The sequence below is a fragment of the Lynx canadensis genome, chromosome A2, assembly GCF_007474595.2.
Source record: "Lynx canadensis isolate LIC74 chromosome A2, mLynCan4.pri.v2, whole genome shotgun sequence".
NCBI classification, from domain to species: Eukaryota; Metazoa; Chordata; class Mammalia; order Carnivora; family Felidae; genus Lynx; species Lynx canadensis.
Window position 1 is genome coordinate 19,463,958 of NC_044304.2, and position 20,875 is coordinate 19,484,832.

General features: G+C 38.5%; 1 protein-coding gene and 1 pseudogene across 6 annotated transcripts in view; one reads left to right on the forward strand and one right to left on the reverse strand.

The window, feature by feature from the left end:
* DOCK3 (dedicator of cytokinesis 3) overlaps positions 1 to 20,875 on the forward strand; it is a 597,238-nt gene that overhangs the window by 44,349 nt on the left and 532,014 nt on the right. The window lies entirely within an intron of this gene.
* Positions 1,874 to 4,274, reverse strand: LOC115527210 (annotated as a pseudogene).

Here is a 20,875-nt window from a genome sequence, read left to right on the forward strand (position 1 = left end):
TTGAGAGAGAGAGACAGAGTGTGAGTAGGGGAGGAGCAGAGCAAGAGGGAGACACAGAATCCAAAGCAGGGTCCAGGCTCCGAGCTGTGAGCACAGAGCCCAATGTGGGGTGCGAACCCACGAACTGTGAGATCATGACCTGAGCCAAGTTGGATGCTCAACCAACTGAGCCACCCAGGCGCCCCTGTAAGTTTTATTTGACATTGCTTTGGGAGCTTTGTTCCATAATCAAGAAAAAAAGTACAAGCATACCTTGGAGATACTGCCGGTTTGGTTTCCAGACCACTGCAATAAACTGAGTATCACAATAAAGTGAGTCAAATGAATTTTTTGGTTTCCTAGTGCATATAAAAGTTATGTTTACACTATAGTCTATTAAGTGTGTAGTAAAATTATGTGTATTAAACAGTGGACATCCCTTAAGTCAGAGAAAGACAAATACTGTATGATTTTACTTGTATGTGGAATTTAAGAAACAAATGAGCAAAGGAAAAAAAGAAAGAGAGAGGCAAAGCAAGAAACAGATTCTTAACTAGAGAGGACAAACTACCAGAGGGGAGGTAGTTGGGGGGATGGGTTAAATAGGTGATGGGGATTATGGAGTGCACTTGTTGTGATGACCACTGGGTGTCATATGGAGGTATTGAACCACTATATTGTACACCTGAAACTACTATTGCACTATATGTTAACTGGAATTGTAATAAAAACTTAAAAAAATAAAAAGCATTTAGAGTCTCCCTCCAAAAATTAAAAGATACTGTATTGCTAAAAAAATGCTAACTATCATCTGAGCTTTCAGCAAATTATATTATTTTTGCTGGTGGAGGGTCTTGATGTTGACAGCTGCTGACTGATTAGAGTGGTGGCTGCTGAAGGTTGAGTGTCTGTGGCAATTTCTTTAAATAAGATAACAGTGAAGTTTGCTGCATTGACTCTTCTTTTTACGAATGATTTTTCTCTGTAGTATGGGATGCTGTTTGATAGCATTTTACCCACAGTAGAACTTCTTCCAGAATTGTAGTCAGTGTCTTAAATCCTGCTGCTGCTTTATCAATGAAGTTGATGTAATATTCTAAATTACTTTGTTGTCATTTCACCAGTCTTCACAGCATTGTCACTAGGAGAGGATTCCATCTCAAGAAACTAGTTTGTTTATCCATAAGAAGCAATTCCAATGTTAAAGTTTTATCATGAGGGGTGCCTAGGTGGCTCAGTCGGTTGAGTATCAGACTTTGGCTCAGGTCATGATTTCATGGTTCGTGGGTTCGAGCCCTGCTTTGGGCTCTGTGCTGACAGCTCGGAGCCTAAAACCTGCTTTGGATTTTGTGTCTCCCTCTCGCTCTCTGCCCCTCCCCCACTCATGCTCTGTCTCTCTCTCAAAAATAAATAAACGTTAAAAAAAAGTTTTATCATGAAATTGCAGCAATTCGATCACAGGTTCAGACTCTACTCCTAATTTTGGCTCTCTTGCTATTTCCATCACATCTGTGGTTACTTTCTTCACAGAAGTCTTGAATCCTTCAAGGTCATCAATGATGGTTAGAATCAGCTGCTTTCAAACTCCTGTTCATATGGATATTTTGACCTCTTCCTGTGAATCACGAAAGTTCTTAATGACATCTAGAATTATGAATTCTTACCAGAAGGTTTTCAATTTACTTTGTCCAGATAAGGAACCACTATCTGTGGAAGCTGTAACCTTACAAAATTCTTTTTTTTTTTTTTGCCTCAAAAAGTGACGTTTATTCAAAGAAAAAAAGAAAAAAATGACAAGATGTCCATCCCTTGGTTCTCTTCCCTCCCCTCTCCTGCTCCTCTTTAGCCCCCCATGGACTGAACCCTCAGTAGGGCTAGGTAGCAGGACAGTTCCTTAGATGAGTTCAGGAACATTGAGGGGCATCTCCTCAATGGAGGTGTTATGGAGGGTTTCCCTATATTGAAGAATCCTCTTGTCTTTTTCTGTCACTATGTCAATAGCCACACCATTATGGCCAAATTGTCCACCAGGACTGATTCTGTCAATATAATTTTCCCTGTTGGTGGGAAGGTCATACTTGATGACTAAAGAAACCTGTGGCACATCAATGCCTCTGGCCAGCAGATCAGTAGTAATCAGTACTCTGCTAGAGCCAGAGTGAACTCCTTCATGATAACATCTCATTTAACATCTCATTCCATATCTCTGTGCATAGCAGACATGGTGGGGTCTTTGGTGTACATCTTTTCAGTGAGTCAATAAACCTTTCTTAGGGTGTTGATGAATATGACTGCCTGCATGATGGTCAGGGTTTCATACAAGTCACACTATGTGTCCAGCTTCCACTCCTCTCCTTCCACATTGAAATAGAACCAGTGGATACCCTTCAGGGTCAACTCCTCCTTTTTGAACAGAATCTGAATGGGGTCCCTCATGAACTTCTTGGTCACCTCAAGCATGTTGGAAGGCATTGTAGCTGACAGCAATACCACCAGGGTGTTGCTGTTGAGCTTTTGGAATATGTCATAGATCTGGTCCTTGAATCCGCGGCTTAACATTTCATCAGCTGGATGGAACTAGAGGGTATTATACTAAGTGAAATTAGTCAAAGACAAATACCACATGACTTCACTCATATGAGGACTTAGACACAGAACAGATAAACATAAGGGAAGAGAAGCAAAAATAATATAAAAACAGGGAGGGGGACAAGACATAAGAGACTCTTTTTTTTTTTTTTTTTTTTTAAATTTTTTTTTTTCAATGTTTATTTATTTTTGGGACAGAGAGAGACAGAGCATGAACGGGGGAGGGGCAGAGTGAGAGGGAGACACAGAATCGGAAACAGGCTCCAGGCTCCGAGCCATCAGCCCGGAGCCTGACGCGGGGCTCGAACTCACGGACCGCGAGATCGTGACCTGGCTGAAGTCGGACGCTTAACCGACTGCGCCACCCAGGCGCCCCAAGAGACTCTTGAATATGGAGAACAAACAGGGGGTTACTAGAGGAGTTGTGGGAGGGGGGATGGGCTAAATGGGTAAGGGGTATTAAGGAATCTACTCCTGAAATCATTGTTGCACTATATGCTAACTAACTTGGATGTAAATTAAAAAAATAAAAGAAAAAAAACATTTCATCAACTTGTCCAGTACAAACTATTTGATGTATTTGGGAGACAGGTGTTTCTGGTTAAGCATATCAAACACATGTCCTGGGGTACCCATGATGTTATGGGGATCTTCCATCTGCAGCTTCTGCACTTCAGAATGTACATTGGTCCCCCCAATGCAGGCATGGCAGGGGGCACCCATGTAATATCCTAATACCATGACTACCTTCTGTATCTGCTGAGCTAACTCTCTAGTGGGTGCCAGGACCGAAGCCTGTGTAGTCTTTAGATTCAATTCCATCTTGTTGCAGAATCAATGTGGCAAAAGTGGCTGTTTCCTAGTCCCAGATTGGGCTTGAGCAATCATATCATAACCCTGATACAAGGAAGAATGCCTTGTTGCTGGACGGCAGAAGGCTTCTCAAAAACATAGGCATAGATGCCACAGAGAAGGGACTCACAGAGGTTCATGTCATTACAGCTCTCAACTTATTTCAGTTACTCTTGATGATACCTTCAGGTGCTACCCATCAGGCCATTGTCTCTGGATCAGGAATCCTGACCTCAGAGACATGATCCTTAGAAACTAGACAAAATATATTTCTTAAATAAAAATACTGACAGTTGAAATTATTCCATGAGCCATGGGATAAAATGGATGGTTAGCAGGCAGGAAAACAATATTAATCTTGCAGGATATCTCCATCAGAGGTTTTGGGTGATCAGCTGCATTGTCAATGAGAATAATATTTTGAAAGGAGAATCTTTTTCCTGAGTGGTAGGTATTAACAGTGGCCTTCAAATATTAGTAAACCATGTTGTAAACAGATGTGCTGTCTTTTAGGCTTTACAATTCCACTTACAGAGCACAGGAAGAGTAGATTTAGCATAATTCTTAAGGGCCCTAGAATTTTCAGAATGGTAAGTGAGCATTGGCTTTCATCTTAAAGTCATCAGCTGTATTAGCCCCTAACAGGAGAGTAGCCTATCCTTTGAAACTTTTAAGCCAGGCATTGACTTCTCTCTAGCTTTCTAATGAAAGTCCTAGATAGCATCTTCTTCCAATATAAGGCTGTTTTGTCTACATAGAAAATCTGTTGTTTAGTGTAGCCACCTTCATTAATTATCTTAGCTAGATCTTCTGGATAACTTGCTGCAGCTTTATGTCAGTACTTGCTGCTTCATCTTGTACTTTTATATTAGGGAGATGGATGTCTTCTTTCCTTAAACCTCATAAACCAATGTCTGCTAGCTTCAAACTTTTCTTCTGCAGTGCCCTCATCCCTCCCAGTCCTTTGTAGAATTGGATTAATTTGGGGGCTTAAAGGAATGTTGTGGCTGGTTTGATCTTTTATCCAGCATATGTCATCCATATCAGCAGTAAGACTGTTTTGCTTTCTTATAATTTGTGGGTTCATCAATTTCCTTCCAAAACATTTCCTTTGCATTCACAACTTGGCTAAGTGTTTGGTGCCAGAGGCCTAGCTTTTGGCCTGTTGGCTTTCGACATGCCTTCTTCACTAAGCTTAATTATTTCTAGCTTTTGATTTAAAGTGAGAGACTTGACTTTTCCTTTCAGTTGAATACTTAGAGGCCATTGTAGGGCTATTAATTGGCCTAATTTCAATATTTTTGTGTTTTGGAATAGGGAGGTCTGAGGAGAGGGAGAGAGACAGGGGAATGGCTGGTTGGTAGAACAGTCAGAACACACACAATATTAACTGGAGGAGTTAAGATGGCAGAGGATAGGGAGACCCTGAGCTTGCCTTGTCCCTTGAACACAACTAGATAAATGTCAAATTACTTTTTTTAATGTTTATTTTTGAGAGAGAGAGAGAGAGAGAGAGTGTGTGTGAGTGGGAGAGGGGCAGAGAGAGAGAGGGAGACACAGAATCTGAAACAGGCTCCAGGCTCTGAGCTGTCAGCACAGAGCCTGACACGGGACTTGAACCCATGAACTGTGAGATCATGACCTGAGCTGAAGTCAGATGCTTAACTGACAGAGCCACCCAGGTGCCCCAATATCAAATTATTCTGAACACCCAAGAAATCGATCTGAGGACTGAGAGAACAAAACTGCACATCTGTAAGTAGGAAAACAACCCCCTCGTGGAGGTAGGAGCTTTGGAGAGTTGATTTGGTGGGCACTGTGGAGGGGAGGGAGCCCTGATCACGGGAAGAGGAGTGAATGAGTGAGAGACGAAGAATGAAAACAGAGTGACATCATGTGCAGGGGATTTCACAAGAAAACTCTTCCCCCAAACCATTGACTGGGAAAAGAAGAGGAGCTAAGCACTATAAGCTTTTATAAGTGGCAGAGCACAAAGTGTGAAGTTGGAGGTCTGTGCCATTGCCATGGTCTCTCCTGGCAGACTTGGTGGTGCTCCAGTGGAGAAGGAGGGCAGAAACCCAGGAGTAAGTAGCATGGTCTGAGGATCCCCTGGGTTGCATGGGGAGAAACAGTTCCCCTTCTTGGTGTAGATTTGGGAGAGGTGGCATGGCTTCTCTGCGTACAAAAGACCCTGCAGATGCCATTGAGCTGCCCCATTCACCAGCAAAGAAACAGGGCCTCCTGCTGAGGGCCTTGGTGCTGGCTTTCTGCTGCACTTTACTATAAACTCTAAGCTGCTATGCACTTGCGTGATCATTTTCTGGGACAAACCAGTAATCGGCTACAATGCAACAAGACTCTCCCTTAGAAGATCAGCGCAAGTCTGTGTCATAGGGTCTCTGAAATTTGGAGTTTTGAAACCCAGCTACACCTGAGCTAAAACATGGGATGCTGTGCCACCTGGCAGACAGACGACTTGGACACACACCGGGTGAAGGCAGGGATCTGACAGAAGCTGGGGACACAGGAGGGTTGATTGTTTTGCTCTTCTGTGAGGGCTTCTTGCGTAGTGGCAGGTGGGAGCTCCTGTCTTAAGATGAGAGAGCGGGGAAACTCCCGTTTTCTCTCCCATTCATGAGCCCTGACCCATGTCAGTGAGTAAAACAGTGCCAGCAAGTAGAGGCTGGAGCCACTTACATCAAGCCCCGCCCCCCTGCATCCTGCAGGTGCATCTCCACTAGGACAAGACCTTCTGAGAATCAGTGCAGCAGGCCCCATTCCCAGAAGACCAGCACAAACCCCTGGCTTGTGCCAAGTCTACTGATCATTGAGTGCTGCAAAGGTTTGGCTGTAGCGGAAACAGGATCTGGTGTCCCTTGGGTTTTTTTTTTTTTTTTAATGTTTATTCTTAAGAGAGACAGAGCATGAGCGGGGGAGAGTCAGAGAGAGACAAACACACACACAGAATCTGAAGCAGGATCTAGGCTCCAAGCTGTCAGCACAGAGCCCCACGGGGGCTTGAACTCACGGACTGCAAGATCATGACCTGAGCTGAAGTCAGACGCTCAACCAGCTGAGCCACCCATGCGCTCCTGGGTTTTTTTCTTTTTAATGGGATACAGGAAAAGCATTTTTTTATTTTTAATGTATTTATTATTATTTTATTTATTTGATCTAGCTTCTTTTCATAAGCAGACTCAAATACACCTAGGATCTAATTTTGCTTTTAACAAGCAGACCAAAACACACAAAAGAACTAGCTTCCCTTTTAATTTCATTTGTTTGGTAGTTTTTGGTTCTCTTCTTAATATAGCCATTACTCTCAGGAGCAGGAATAAAACAGGCTTTACTAACAAAAAACAGTGACCTTGATAATTTGACAAGATGGAGGAATTCACCTCAAAAGAAGGAATGGGAAGAAGTAACGGCTAGGGATTTAGTCAATGCAGAGGTAAGTAAGATGCTTGAACTAGAATTTAAAACAGTTAAAAGGATACTAAGTGGACTTGAGGAAAGCATAGAAGACACTAGAGAATCCCTTACTGCAGAGATAAAAGAAATAAAAACTGGTCAGGCTGAAATTAAAAATGCTATAACCAAAATGCAAACTAGAATGGATGCCATGACAATGAGGATGAATGAAGCAGAGAATGAGTCAGTGATATAGAAGATAGAATTATAGAAAATAATGAAGCTGAAAAGAAGAGGGAAGCAAAGGTATTGGGTCATGAATGTAGACTTAGGGAACTCAGCGACTCCTTAAAGTGTAGTAACATTCATATCATAGGAGTCCCAGAAGATGAAGAGACAGAAAAAGGGACAGAAGGTTTATTTGAGCAAATTATAGCTGAAAACTTCCCCAGTCTGGGAAAGGACACAGATACCAAATTCCAAGAAGCACAGAGAACTCCCATTAAATATAATAAAAGCCAGCCATTACCAAGACATATCATAGTCAAATTCACAAAATACATAGACAAGGAAGGAATTCTGAAAGTAGCAAGGGAAAGGAAAGCCCTTCACCTGTAAGGGAAAACAGATAAGGTTCTCAGTATATCTGTTCCAGAAATCTGGCAGGCCAGAAGGGAGTGGCAGGATATATTCAACATGCTGAATGGGAAACATATGTATCCAAGACTACTTTATCTAGCAAGACTGTCATTCAGAATAGAAGGAGAGATAAAGAGTTTACCAGACAAACAAAAACTAAAAGAGTTCATCATGACCAGTAAACCAGCATTGTAAGAAATATATATATATTAAAAAATTTTTTTTTTTTTAAATTTTTTTTTTCAACGTTTATTTATTTTTGGGACAGAGAGAGACAGAGCATGAACGGGCGAGGGGCAGAGAGAGAGGGAGACACAGAATGGGAAACAGGCTCCAGGCTCTGAGCCATCAGCCCAGAGCCCGACGCGGGGCTCGAACTCACGGACCGCGAGATCGTGACCTGGCTGAAGTCGGACGCTTAACCGACTGCGCCACCCAGGCGCCCCTAAAAAATTTTTTTTAATGTTTATTTATTCTTGACAGAGAGGCAGAGCATAGGTGGGGGAGGGGCAGAGAGAGAGCGAGACACAGAATCCAAAGCAGGCTCCAGGCTCTGAGCTGTCAGCACAGAGCCTGATGCAGGGCTTGAACTCACAGACTGCAAGATCATGACCTGAGCCAAAGTCGGATGCTCAAGTGACTGAGCCACCGAGGCGCCCCAGAAATATATATATATATTTTAAATGTTCATTTATTTCCTTTGAGAGAGGGGCAGGGCAGAGAGAGAGGGGGTGACAGAGAATCCCAAGCAGCCTCTGTGCTGCCAGAACAGAGCCTGATGGGCCCAAACCCCCAAACTGTGAGATTGTGACCTGAGCTGAAACCAAAAGTTGGACACTTAACTGACTGAGCCACCCAGATACCCCTATTAAAGGGACTCTTTGGGGGGGGGGGGAAGGCCAAAAGCAACAAAGACTAAAAAGGAACAGAACATCACCAGAAATACCAACTTTACAGGTAATACAATGGCACTAAATTCATATCTGTGAATAATTACTCTGAATGTATATGGACTAAATGGCTCCAATCAAAAGACGTAAGATCTCAGAGTGGATGAAAGAGAAAAACCACAAGATACATGTATATGCTGCCTACAAGAGACTAATTTTGGATCTAAGTCACCTGCAGATTGAAAGTGAGAGGGTGGATGGGGCGCCTGCTCAGTCGGTTGAGTGTCCGATTTTGGCTCAGGTCATGATCTCACAGTTTGTGGGTTCAAGCCCCACAACGGGCTCTGTGCTGATAGCTCAGAGCCTGGAGCCTGCTTCAGATTCTGTGTCTCCTTCTCTGTCTGCCCCTACCCCACTTGTGCTTTATCTCACTCTCAAAAAAAATGTAATAAAAAAAATAAAAAAAATTAAAAAAAAAGTAAGGTGATGGAGAACCATCTATCATGCTAATGGACATCAGAAGAAAGTCGGAGTAGCCATACTTAGACAAACTAGATTTTAAACCTAAGGTTGTAACAAGAGATTAAGAGGGCATTGTATCATAATTAAGGAGTTTTTCTATCAAGAAGATCTAACAGTTGTAAATATATGCCCCCCAACCTGAAGAAGCCAGATATATAAATCAGTTAATCACAAATGTAAAGAAACTCTTTGATAATAATACCATAATAGTAGGGGACTTTAACACCCCACTTAGAGCAATGGACAGATCATCTAAGCAGAAAATCAACAAGAAAACAATGGCTTTGAATGACACACTGGACTGAATGAACTTAACAGATATATTCAGAACATTTCATCCTAAAGCAGCCAAATACACATTCTTTTCGAGTGTACACAGAACATTCTCTAGAATATATCATATACTGGGTCACAGATCAGCCCTCAACAGGAACAAAAAGATGGAGATTATACCATGTATGTTTTCAGACCATGACGGTATAAAACTTGAAGTCAACCACAAGAAAAAATTTGGAAAGACCACAAATAACATGGAGGTTAAAGAACATCCTACTAAAGAATGAATGAGTTAACGAGGAAATTAAAGAAAATATAAAAAGTACATGGAAGCAAATGAAAATGAAAACATGGCAGTCCGAAACCTTTGGGATGCAGCAAAGGCAGTCCTAAGAGGGAAGTATATTGCAATACAGGCCTACCTCAAGAAGCAATAAAAGTCTCAAATACATAAAATAACCTTATACCTAAAGGAACTAGAAAAGGAATGGTGGCGAATAAGGCCTTAAGCCAGCAGAGGAAGGGAAATAATAAAGATTAGAGGAGAAATAATGTAGAAACAAAAAAATCAGTAGAACAGATAAGTGAAACTAAGAGCTGGTTCTTCAAAAGAATTAATACAATTGATAAACCCCTAGCTGGACTTATCAAAAAGAGAAAGGACCCAAATAAGTAAAATTATGAATGAAAGAGGAGAGATCACAACCAGCACCACAGAAATACAAACAATTATAAGAGAATATTATGAAAGATTATATGTGAACAAACTGTCTGATCTGGAAGAAGTGGACAAATTCCTAGAAATCTACAAACTAAGAAAACTGAAACAGGAAGAAATAGAATATTTGAGCAGACCCATAATTAGCAAAAAATTGAATCAGTAATCAAAAATCTCTTGACAGGGGCACCTGGGTGTCTGATTCAGCTAAGTATCTGCTTCTTGACTTCAGCTCTGGTCAAGATCTCAGGGTTCGGTTCGTAAGATCAAGCCCTGCATTGAGTTCCATGTTGACAGCACAGAGCCTGCTTCAGATTCCCTCTCTCCCTCTCTGTCTCTGACCCTCCCCCTGCTCGCTCTCTCCATCTCTCTCTTAAATAAATAAACATTAAAAAAAAAATCTAAGAAACAAATGTCAAGGGCCAGATCGCTTCCCAGGGGAATTCTACCCGACATTTAAATAAGAGTTAATACCTATTCTTCTCAAATTGTCCTAAAAAATAGAAATGGAAGGAAAACTTCCAAACTCATTCTACAAGGTCATCATTACCTTGGTTCCAAAACCAGACATACCTCACTAAAAAGGAGAATTACAGGCCAGTATGCCTGATGAACATGGATGTAAAAATTCTCAACAAGATACCAGCAAATTGAATCCAACAGTACATTGGAAGAGTTATTCACCACGATCAAGTAGGATTTATTCCTAGGCTGCAGGGGTGGTTCATTATCTGCGTATCTATCAATGTGATATACACATTAATAAAAGAAAGGATAACCATATGATTTTGTCATTAGATGCAGAAAAGACATTTGACAAAACATATCATCTATTCTTGCTAAAAACCTCACATACCTCAACATCATGAAGGCCATATATGAAAAACCCACAGCTAATACCATCCTCAATGGGGAAAAACTGAGAGCTTTTCCTCTGCAGTTAGGAACAAGACCTGGATGTCCACTCTTACCATTACTATTTAACATAGTACTAGAAGTCTTAGCCTCAGCAATCAGACAACAAAAAGAAATAAAATGCATCCAAATAAGCAAAGAAGACAAACTTTCACTATTTGCAGATGACATGTATGTAGAAAACCTGAAAGACTCTACCAAAAATTGCTAGAATAGATGAATTCAGCAAAGTCACAGAATATAAAGTCAATGTACAGAAATCGATTGCATTCCTATACACCAATAATGAAGCAGCAGAAAAAAGAATCAAGGAATTGGTCCCATTGCAATCGTACCAAAAACAATTAGATACCTAGGAATAAACCTAACCAAAGAGGTAAAAGGCCTGTATTCTGAAAACTATGGAACACTTATGAAAGAAATTGAAGAGGGCACAAAGAAATGCATTCCATGCTTATAGATTGGAAGAACAAACATTGTTAAAATGTCTTTCTACCCAAAACAATCTACACATTTAATGCAACCCCCATCAACATACCAACAGCATATTTCACAGAGCAAGAACAATCTAAAATGTGTATTAAACCACAAAAGACCCTGAATAGCCAAAGCAATCCTGAAAAAGAAAAACAAAACTGGAGGCATCATGATTCCAGATTTCAAGCTATACTTTATAGCTGTAATCATCAAGACAGTATGGTACTGGCACCAGAACAGACACATAGGATTAATGGAACAGAATAGAATACCCAGAAATGGACCCACAACCATATGGTCAACTAATCTTTGACAAAGCAGGAAAGAATATCCAATGGAAAAAAGACAGACTTTTCAACAAATGGTGCTGGGCACATTGGACAGCGACATGGCAGAAGAATGAAACTGGACCACTTTCTTACAGCATACACAAAAATAAATTCAAAATGGATGAAAGACTTAAAGGTGAGACAGGAAGCCATCAAAATCCTAGAGGAGAACAGAGTCAGCAACCTCTTTGACCTGGCTGGAGCAACTTCTTACTAGACACATTGCCAGAGGCAAGGGAAACAAAAGCAAACGTGAACTTAACGTGGGACTTAATCAGGAAAAAATTTTGGGGTGCCTGGGTGGCTCAGTTAGTTGAGCCTCTGACTTCAGTTCAGGTCATGATATCACAGTTTGTGAGTTCAAGCCCTTCATCAGGCTCACTGCTGTCAGCACAGAGCCCACTTCAGATCCTCTGCTCCCCCCCGCCCCCGTCCTTCCTCCACTTGTGCTCTCTTTCTCAAAAATAAATAAAAAAAGATAAAAAGCTTCTGCCCAGTGAAAGAAACAATCAGCAAAACTAAAGGGCAGCCTAGAGAATGGGAGAAGATATTTGCAAATGATATATCTGATAAAGGATTAGTATCCAAAATTTATAAAGAACTTACTAAACTCAACACCTAAAAAACAAATAGTTCTGTTAAGAAATGGGCAGAAGGCATGAATAGACACTTTTCCAAAGAAGACATCCAAATGGCTAACAGACACATGAAAAGATGGTCAACATCACTCATCATTAGGGAAATACAAATGCAAACCTTGATGAGATACCACCTCACACCTGTCAAAATGGCTAAAATGACCAACACAAGAAACAACAGGTGTTGGTGAGGATGTGTAGAAAAGAGGAACACTCTTGCATTGTTGGTGGGAATGTAACCTGGTACAGCCACTCTGGAGAACAGTATGGAGCTTCCTCAGAAAGTTAAAAATAGGACTGTCCTATGCCCTAGCAATTGCATTACTAGGTATTTACCCAAAGGGTTAAAAAATACAGATTCATAGGGGTACATGGACCGTAATGTTTATAGGAGCATTATCAACAAAAGCCAAACTGTGGAAAGAGCCCAAGTGTCTATTGACTGATGAATGGACGAAGATGTGGTGTATCAATACAATGGAATATTACTCAGCCATCAGAAAGAATGAAATCTTTTCCATGTCACCATTTGTGACAACATGGATGCAGCTGGAGTGTATTATGCTAATCAAAATAAGTCAGAGAAAGACAAATACCGTATGATTTCAGTCATATGTGGAATTTAAGAAACAAAACAAATGAACACATGGGAGGGGGCAAAAAGAGAGAGGGAGCAAACTATAAGAGACTCTTAACAATAGAGAGCAAACTAAGGGTTGATGGTGGGAGATGGGTGTGAGGTAGGCTAGATGGGTGATGGGTATTAAGGAGCACTTGTTATGATACTCACTGGGTGTTGTATGTAAGTAATGAATCTCTGAATTCTCCTCCTGAAACTCATATTTCACTGTATGTTAACTAAGTAGAACTTAAATAAAAATTTTAAAAAAAGAATACGTACATTTATTCATGAAGTTTACCTGTCTTATATGGTCATGGTTCATTGCACCCAATATAGTTACAATAGTAATATTAAAGATCACTGGCCACAGATCAACATAACATAAACTAATGATGAAAAAGTTTAAAATATTGCAAGAATTACCAAGATGTGACAAAGAGACATGAACTGAGCTAATACTGTTGGCAAAATGACAGTAATAGACTTGCTCAAGGCAGGGTTGTAACAGACCTTCAGTTTGTAAAAAATGCAAAATCTGTGACGCACAATAAAGCAAAAGTGCAATAAAATGAGGTATGCCTGTAGCAAACTTGAATATTGGAATTAAAGAAAGAAAACCCTTAAACTTGTAGCTGACCATGATTATGTACACTGTAAAGAATCTAAAAAGAAATTACTGGAATTAATTATGTAGTTGGCAAGGTCTCAGAACAAAGCCAATGTATGTAAAATCAGTTGCTTATTTTTGTTTTTCTAATGAGCAATTTGTGCAATGAAAGAACATGCTTTACAATAACATCAGAAACATTGAATACCTAGGGATAAATACAACGAAATTTGTAGGATATGTAGGAGCTCTAATTTGAAAATAACAAAACATTGTTGAGAAATTAAAGATCTAGATAAGTTGAGAGATAACATGTTCATTGGTTGGAGGACTTATTATTATTATCCCAGTCAATATCCTACCAGACTTTATTCTGCAGAATTTGAGAAGCTAAAATTTATATAGCCACAACAGTTTTTAAAAAGAGTAGTGTTGGAGAGTGTATGCAGTCTGATTTCCGTACTTCTTTTGAAGGTACAGTGAGCAAGGTAGTATGGTTATTGGTGCAAAGGTAGACATTTAGATTAGTGGAACAGAACAGAGTCCATATATACATAACTGACTTATGTACATATTGATTTATTTATGTGTTACATGGACTCATGGATGTGGGGATTTTTGACAAAGAGACTGTAATTGAGTGAATAATGAATGAACAATCTTTTAATCAAATGGTGCTAGAAGACCTTGATACTCATACGTAAAAATGAATCTTGACCTCCGCTCCACACCATATACAAAAACTAATTTGGAATGGTTCATAGACTGAAAAATCCTCTTTTTTTGCATTTATGAATCTATTTTAGAAGTCTTTTCTTTTGATATAAAGCATGTAGTTGGGTCTTGCTATGTGTGTCAAACTGAAAATGTCTTTTAATGGATGAATAAAGCCCATTGACATTTATAAATATGACTTAATTTTTGTGTTGACCCTGCCACATTTTAAAAAATAATTGATATATGAATTATACTTGTTATATTTTTTATAGTGTGATGTTCTCTACATCTTTCTGTGCCTTTGTTTTAATCTTTTAGGTATTTAGCAACACTTCTGTTTTTATCCAAGTAATACTTTTTTTCAAATGCCCTTAATGTCCTGTTTTAGGGTTTTTTTTTTTTTATACTATTTTTACTGTTTAGTTTGCCATTTTCCTGTGTTATCCTTTGACTCTTACCTTTATACAATAAACAGTAAGCTAATTTCACTTTTCTTCTTCCTTCTCTTCCTTCCTTTAATATTTAGTTGCATTATTTGTATGTTGTCGAAACATACAAAATTTATATATTATTTTAATCCTCACTTCTGCCTCTTTTATTAGATCTATAATTAAATATATCAAATCCACAGTAATTTCCCTTGTAGTTCTTTCTCCAGTCATCTCTTGTTTGGTTAAGTCTCATTCTTTAGTAGTTTGTTCAAGAAAGGGAAATGGGTGTAGAATTTCTGGATTATTTAATGCCCAACACCCAAAAAAATGTCTTGAAGGACAGCTTGGTTTGATAGACAATTCTTTTTAAAAAAATTGTTTTTAAACATTTATTTATTATTGAGAAACAGAGACAGAGTATGAGCATGGGAGAGGTAGAGAGATGGGGAGACACAGAATATGAAGCAGGCTCCAGGCTCCAAGCTGTCAGCACAGAGCTAGACACAGGGCTCGAACTCACAAACTGCGAGATCATGACCTGAGCTGAAGTTGGACACTTAACCGACTGAGCCACCCAGGCACCCCAGTTTGATAGGCAATTCTTGATTCATACATGCCTTCCTATGGTTTCTTGAAAATGCTGCTTTATTGTTACCTTGTTTTTGAGATTTCTGATGTCAGTGTAGTTTTCTTGTTTTCCTGATTTTTTTTTTGATGCCTTCAGGGATTTTTTTTCTTTAAAGTCTATTACCTTTTCTAGGGCATGTCTCAAAGTTTTTCATTATGGGTCAATTTCCCAAGTGCCTGATGGATGATTTCAATATGTAGGTTCAGGTTTTCTTTTGTTTTAAGAAACCTTTTTCAAATTACAGTTTTAGTTATTAGGCACATTCCAGTGTTTCGCTTTTAGCTTTTAGGAATTCCATTTAAACTTTAAGTTTAAAATATTCACTTGTCTTCCATTTCAACTACTTTCACTTTCACTTATTTATCTCATTCATATTCTCATTTCCTTTATTTTTCTTCAATACACAGTATGAAGTTTTCATTCAAATCTGATCTTCATTTCTGATATGATTTTGACTTTTTCTTCTATTTTCACTGGATTTTTTTTTGAATCAACTTGTTTCTTTCCTCATTGTTTTCTGGCCCATTTTTAAAGAACGTTTTGTTTTACTTATTTCTGACAGAGAGATGGGGGGAGCAGAGAGAGGGAGAGAGGATCCCAAGCAGGCTCTGCTGTCAGAGTGAAGCCTGATGTGGGGCTCAAACTCACAAACCATGAGATCATGACCTGAGCTGAAACCAAGAGTTGGATGCTTAACTGACTGAGCCACCCAGGCACCTCCATTTCTGGTCTATTTTTGTTTTTATTTTTCAAACTTATAATTCAAGGTTTTTTTTTAATCCTCATATACTTAGATGCTACAAGTGTGTAGTTGTGAGTCACAGTTTTCTTCTGCTCCATAGTTAATTTTTTGGCGGGTTGTTGAGGGGGGAACTTAGGACTTTTATTAGTTGAAGTGTTTTCAGCTTTGTTTTTCTTTTTCCTCATAGTAATTTCATATAGATGAAGAATGTTTCTTCATCATTTCATGAGCACAGCTGGTTTTTGGCATGGTTTATAAGATTCCTGGTTCAGAAGTGATGTTTTCTGTTGTAGCAAAGTATAATCTCTTTACTGGTTCTCTTTTGAATGAGTGTTGGTGGTGAAGGTTATATGTCTTTTGACTTTTCTTTCTTTTTTTTTTTTTAAATTTTTTTTCAGGATCCTAAATTTCCCTTTTTTTTGTCCCTTCATTTTACCATTTAAGAAGATTGCCTTTCCCGGCACCTGGGTGGCTTAGTTAGGCGTCTGACTTTTGCTCAAGTCATGATCTTACGGGTTTCTGGGTTCGAGGGCTCTGAGCTGTCTGCTCAGAGCCTTGAACCTGCTTTGGATTCTGTGTCTCCTTCTCTCTCTGCTCCTCCTCTGCTTGTGCTCTGTCTCTGAAAAATAAATAAGATATTAAAAAAAAAAAGATTGCCTCTCCATTATCCCCTGAATAAATCCCTTCCTAAGACAGTATTTTTAGTTCCATAGCCACTTTTAAGCACTTTCTCTAAGTTTACACTGATCTACTAGAGTTCTTTTTTCAGTAGTTTTCCCCTTGGAATGGATTTTCTCTTTTTGGGGCTGATTTTTGTTCAATCTTATTTCATCCATTTTCCTCTCTTTTTTTCATTGTGGTACACCCCAACCACCCATTTGATCTCTACAAAGGGTTGGAGTGACAATTCTGAAAACATTTCTGCTGGAAATTGGTATTTATTCTACTTATAGGTAATTTGAAGTTTTTAGTGTTTTGTATCATTTAGTTGTGTTGACAATGTGGAATTTTTGTGATTTTACTTCTTTTCCTTTGTGGTCTGTAGAGTTTGGGAGGATTTGTTGTGATTTGGATTTATGTAACTGCCATTACCCCAGTAGTGAAAGATGGAAGCTAATGACAGTCTTGAAGGTTTTATAAATCTCAAAATCGTGTAAGCAGCAGTAATTATTATGTAGCTGCTAGTGTTATGTAGCAAATTTTTAATAATTATAAAAGCATCCAGGTTGCAGTGGTATTCAGTTGGTTATCCTTCTGCATTGTTTTCATTTGAAGACTTACTGCCCTGACCACATGCTGTTCATTTCACAGTATGCCTTATAACTCTCCTTTGTAATGGGATCCTATTCTTGTCTTTCCCAAATGATATCATAAAGTATTTTCAAATCATGTATCTAATAAGAGGGTAATATCTAAAATATGTAGAGCACTCATACAGGTCAATAAAAAAATATGATTTAAAAATGGGCAGAGGAACTGAATGGACATTTTCCAAAGACGATCTACAAATGACCAAGAGGTACATGAAAAGATACTCAAAATCACTAATTATCAGAGAAATGAAAATCAAAACTACAGTGAAATATCACCTCACATCTGTTAGAATGGTCATCCTCAGGGGCCCTTGGCTGGTACAGTCAGTAGAGCATGTGACTCTTGATCTTGTGGTTGTGAGTTCAGGCCCCATGTTGGGTAGAGATTACTTAAAAATAAAATCCTTAAAAAATAATAAAATCTTAAACAGAAGGAATGGTTATCACCAAAAAGGCAAGAGATGTGTTGATGAGGATGTGGGGAAAAGGGAACTCTGGTGTACTGTTAGTGGGAGTGTAAATTGGTGCATTTACCATGGATAATAGTATGGAGGTTCTTCCAAAAATTGAAAATAGAACTACCATATGATCCAGCAATTCCACTTATAGGTATATACATAAAGGAAATGAAATTACTATCAGGAAGAGATAACTTCATCTTCAAGTTCATTACAGCATTATTTACAATAGCCAAGAAATGGCTACATCCTAAGGGTCCATTGACAAATGAATGGATAAAAAAAAGTGGTGTACCTTGGAATGTTATTCAGCCATAAAAAAGAAGGAAATCTTGCCATTTGTAACACAGGTGGACCTTGAGAGCATTATGCTAAGTGAAATAAATCAGACAGATAAAGAAAAATACTTTATGATATCTAAAACCTCAAATTCGTAGGAATAGAACACATTGGAGGTTGCTAGAGACAGGGGATGGAGAATGGGGAAAATGGGTGAAGATGGTCAAAAGGTACAAACTTCTTTTTATACGAAAAATAAGTTCTGGGGATGTAATGGACCATATGGTGACTATAGTTAACAATACTGTGTTTTACATTCGAAAGTTGCTAAGAGTAAGTCTTAAAAGTTCTCACCATGAGAAAAAAAACATTGTAACTGTGTGAGGTGATGAATATTAATTGAACTTATTGTGGTAATCATTTTGAAATATATATTAAATCATTAAGTTGTACACCTTAAATTAGTACAGTTATAGTTGTATCAGTAAAACTAGAAAAAAGAGATTAGAAAAGCTAAAATGCAGTTCTGTGAAATATTGACATAAGCAAGGCAGAAAAGGAGAAACAGAAGAACAAAAACCAGGGGCAATAAATAGAAAAATAACTAAATAACAGTCACAAACCCAGTTGTATAAAATAATCATGTTAAATGTTAGTGCACTAAATATTCCAGTTAAAAGGAGGGCTTAATTTAAAAAAAAAAACAAGACCCAACTATATATATGAAACTACCTATAAATGAAATTCATTTTATTTATTTATTTATTTATTTATTTATAAATATATTTATTTATTTTGAGAGAGAGAGTGTACACACATGAGGGAGGGGCAGAGAGAAAAGGAGAAAGAGAATCTCAAGCAGATTCCACACTGTCAGCACAGAGCCCAACATGGGGCTTAATCTCATGAATTGTGAGATTGTGACCTGATCCAAAATCAAGAGTGGGATGCTTACTGACTGAACCACCCAGGCACTCCAAAACTCACTTTAAGTATAAATATATAAGTGGTCTGAAAGCAAATGAATGGCAAAAGATACATCATGGTAGCAGGAGGTATAAGGAGATGGAGTGGGTATATTAATACCATAGAAATGATTTAAGGTTAACAGAAATAATGAGGAACATTTCATAATAATTAAGAGTCAATCCATCAGTTTCTCCTTTCAGTTACAGTTGACATAAAACTAAAAATCAGTAAATCAGTAAAAGCAAAGATCTGAACATTACCAACTTACCTTGACATTGATATATATAGGATACTACGCTCAACAACACAAATGCAGATTCAAATGCACAGATTCAAATTATGTTTACTAGGATATATCCTATTTTGGGTTTTAAAACAATATGTAATAAATTCAGAAAGATTGAAATCACAGAGTATGTTCTCTGAAAACAGAATTAAGTTAGACATCAGTAACAGCTGTGAAAATCTCAAAAATTTGGAAATTAAAACATTTCTCAATAATACTGTGATCCAGGATGAAATCATGGGGTGCCTGGGTTGCTTAGTTGGCTAAAGGTCTGACTCTTGATTTTGGCTTAGGTCATGATATCACAGTTTGTGGGATTGAGCCCCTCACTGGCAGCACGGAGCCTGCTTGGGATTCTCTCTCTGCCCGTTCCCGCACTCCCCCCCCCCCCCCCCCCCCGTCAGACTGTCTCTCTCTCTTTCTCAAAAATAAATAAACATTAAAAAAGGATGAAATCCCAAGTGAAATATGGGAATATTTGGAACTGAATAATGATTAATACAGCATATCAAAATTTGTGGGTTGCAGCCAAAGCCATACTTAGTGGGTAACATGTAGCTTTAAATGCTTATATCAGCAAACGAGAGATCTAAAATCAATGATGTACAAGATAAAAATCAGTGATCTGAGTTCCCACCTTAGGTAATTAGAAAAAGGAAAAGCATATTAAGTCCAATTTAAAAATTTTTTTTTTCAACGTTTATTTATTTTTGGGACAGAGAGAGAGCATGAACGGCGGAGCGGCAGAGAGAGAGGGAGACACAGAATCGGAAACAGGCTCCAGGCTCTGAGCTATCAGCCCAGAGCCCGACGCGGGGCTCGAACTCACGGACCGCGAGATCGTGACCTGGCTGAAGTCGGACGCTTAACCGACTGCGCCACCCAGGAGCCCCAATAAGTCCAATTTAAGTAAAAGTAAAGAAGGATAGCATAAGTCAGTAAAATGAAAATAGAAAAACAATACAAGAAATCAATGGAAATGAAAGCTTGTATATTGAAAAGAGAAAGTCACTAAGCTTACAGACTGATAGAAAAAAGAGTGGAGACACCAATTACCAATATGAAGAAGAAAAGAGTGTATCACTACAGATCCTACAGATATTAAAAGGATAATAAGGGAATATTATACATTTTATGCTTATGAATTTTGCACCTAAGGTGAAGTGGAAGATTCTTTGAAATATACAAATAACAAAAGTTATTCAAAGAGTAATAGGAAACTATAATAGCCATATATCCACTAAAGAAATAGAATTTGTAATTAAAAACTGTTCCACAAAAAAACTCCAGGCCCAGATGGCTTTAATGACAAATTATATAAAACATTTTAGGTAGAAATGATACCAATCCTAAACAAATTGTTTCAGAAAAGAGAGGAGAGAACAGTTCCCAATTTATTATTGGAACTGATATTAACTAATACCAAAATCAGACAAACATATTACAAGACAACTACAGACCAAAATTCATCATAAACGTTGGCACACAAATCTTTTTTAAAAATATTTATTTATTTACATCCAAGTTAATTAGCATGTAGTGCAACAATGATTTCAGGAGTAGATTCCAGTGATTCATCCCCTATGTA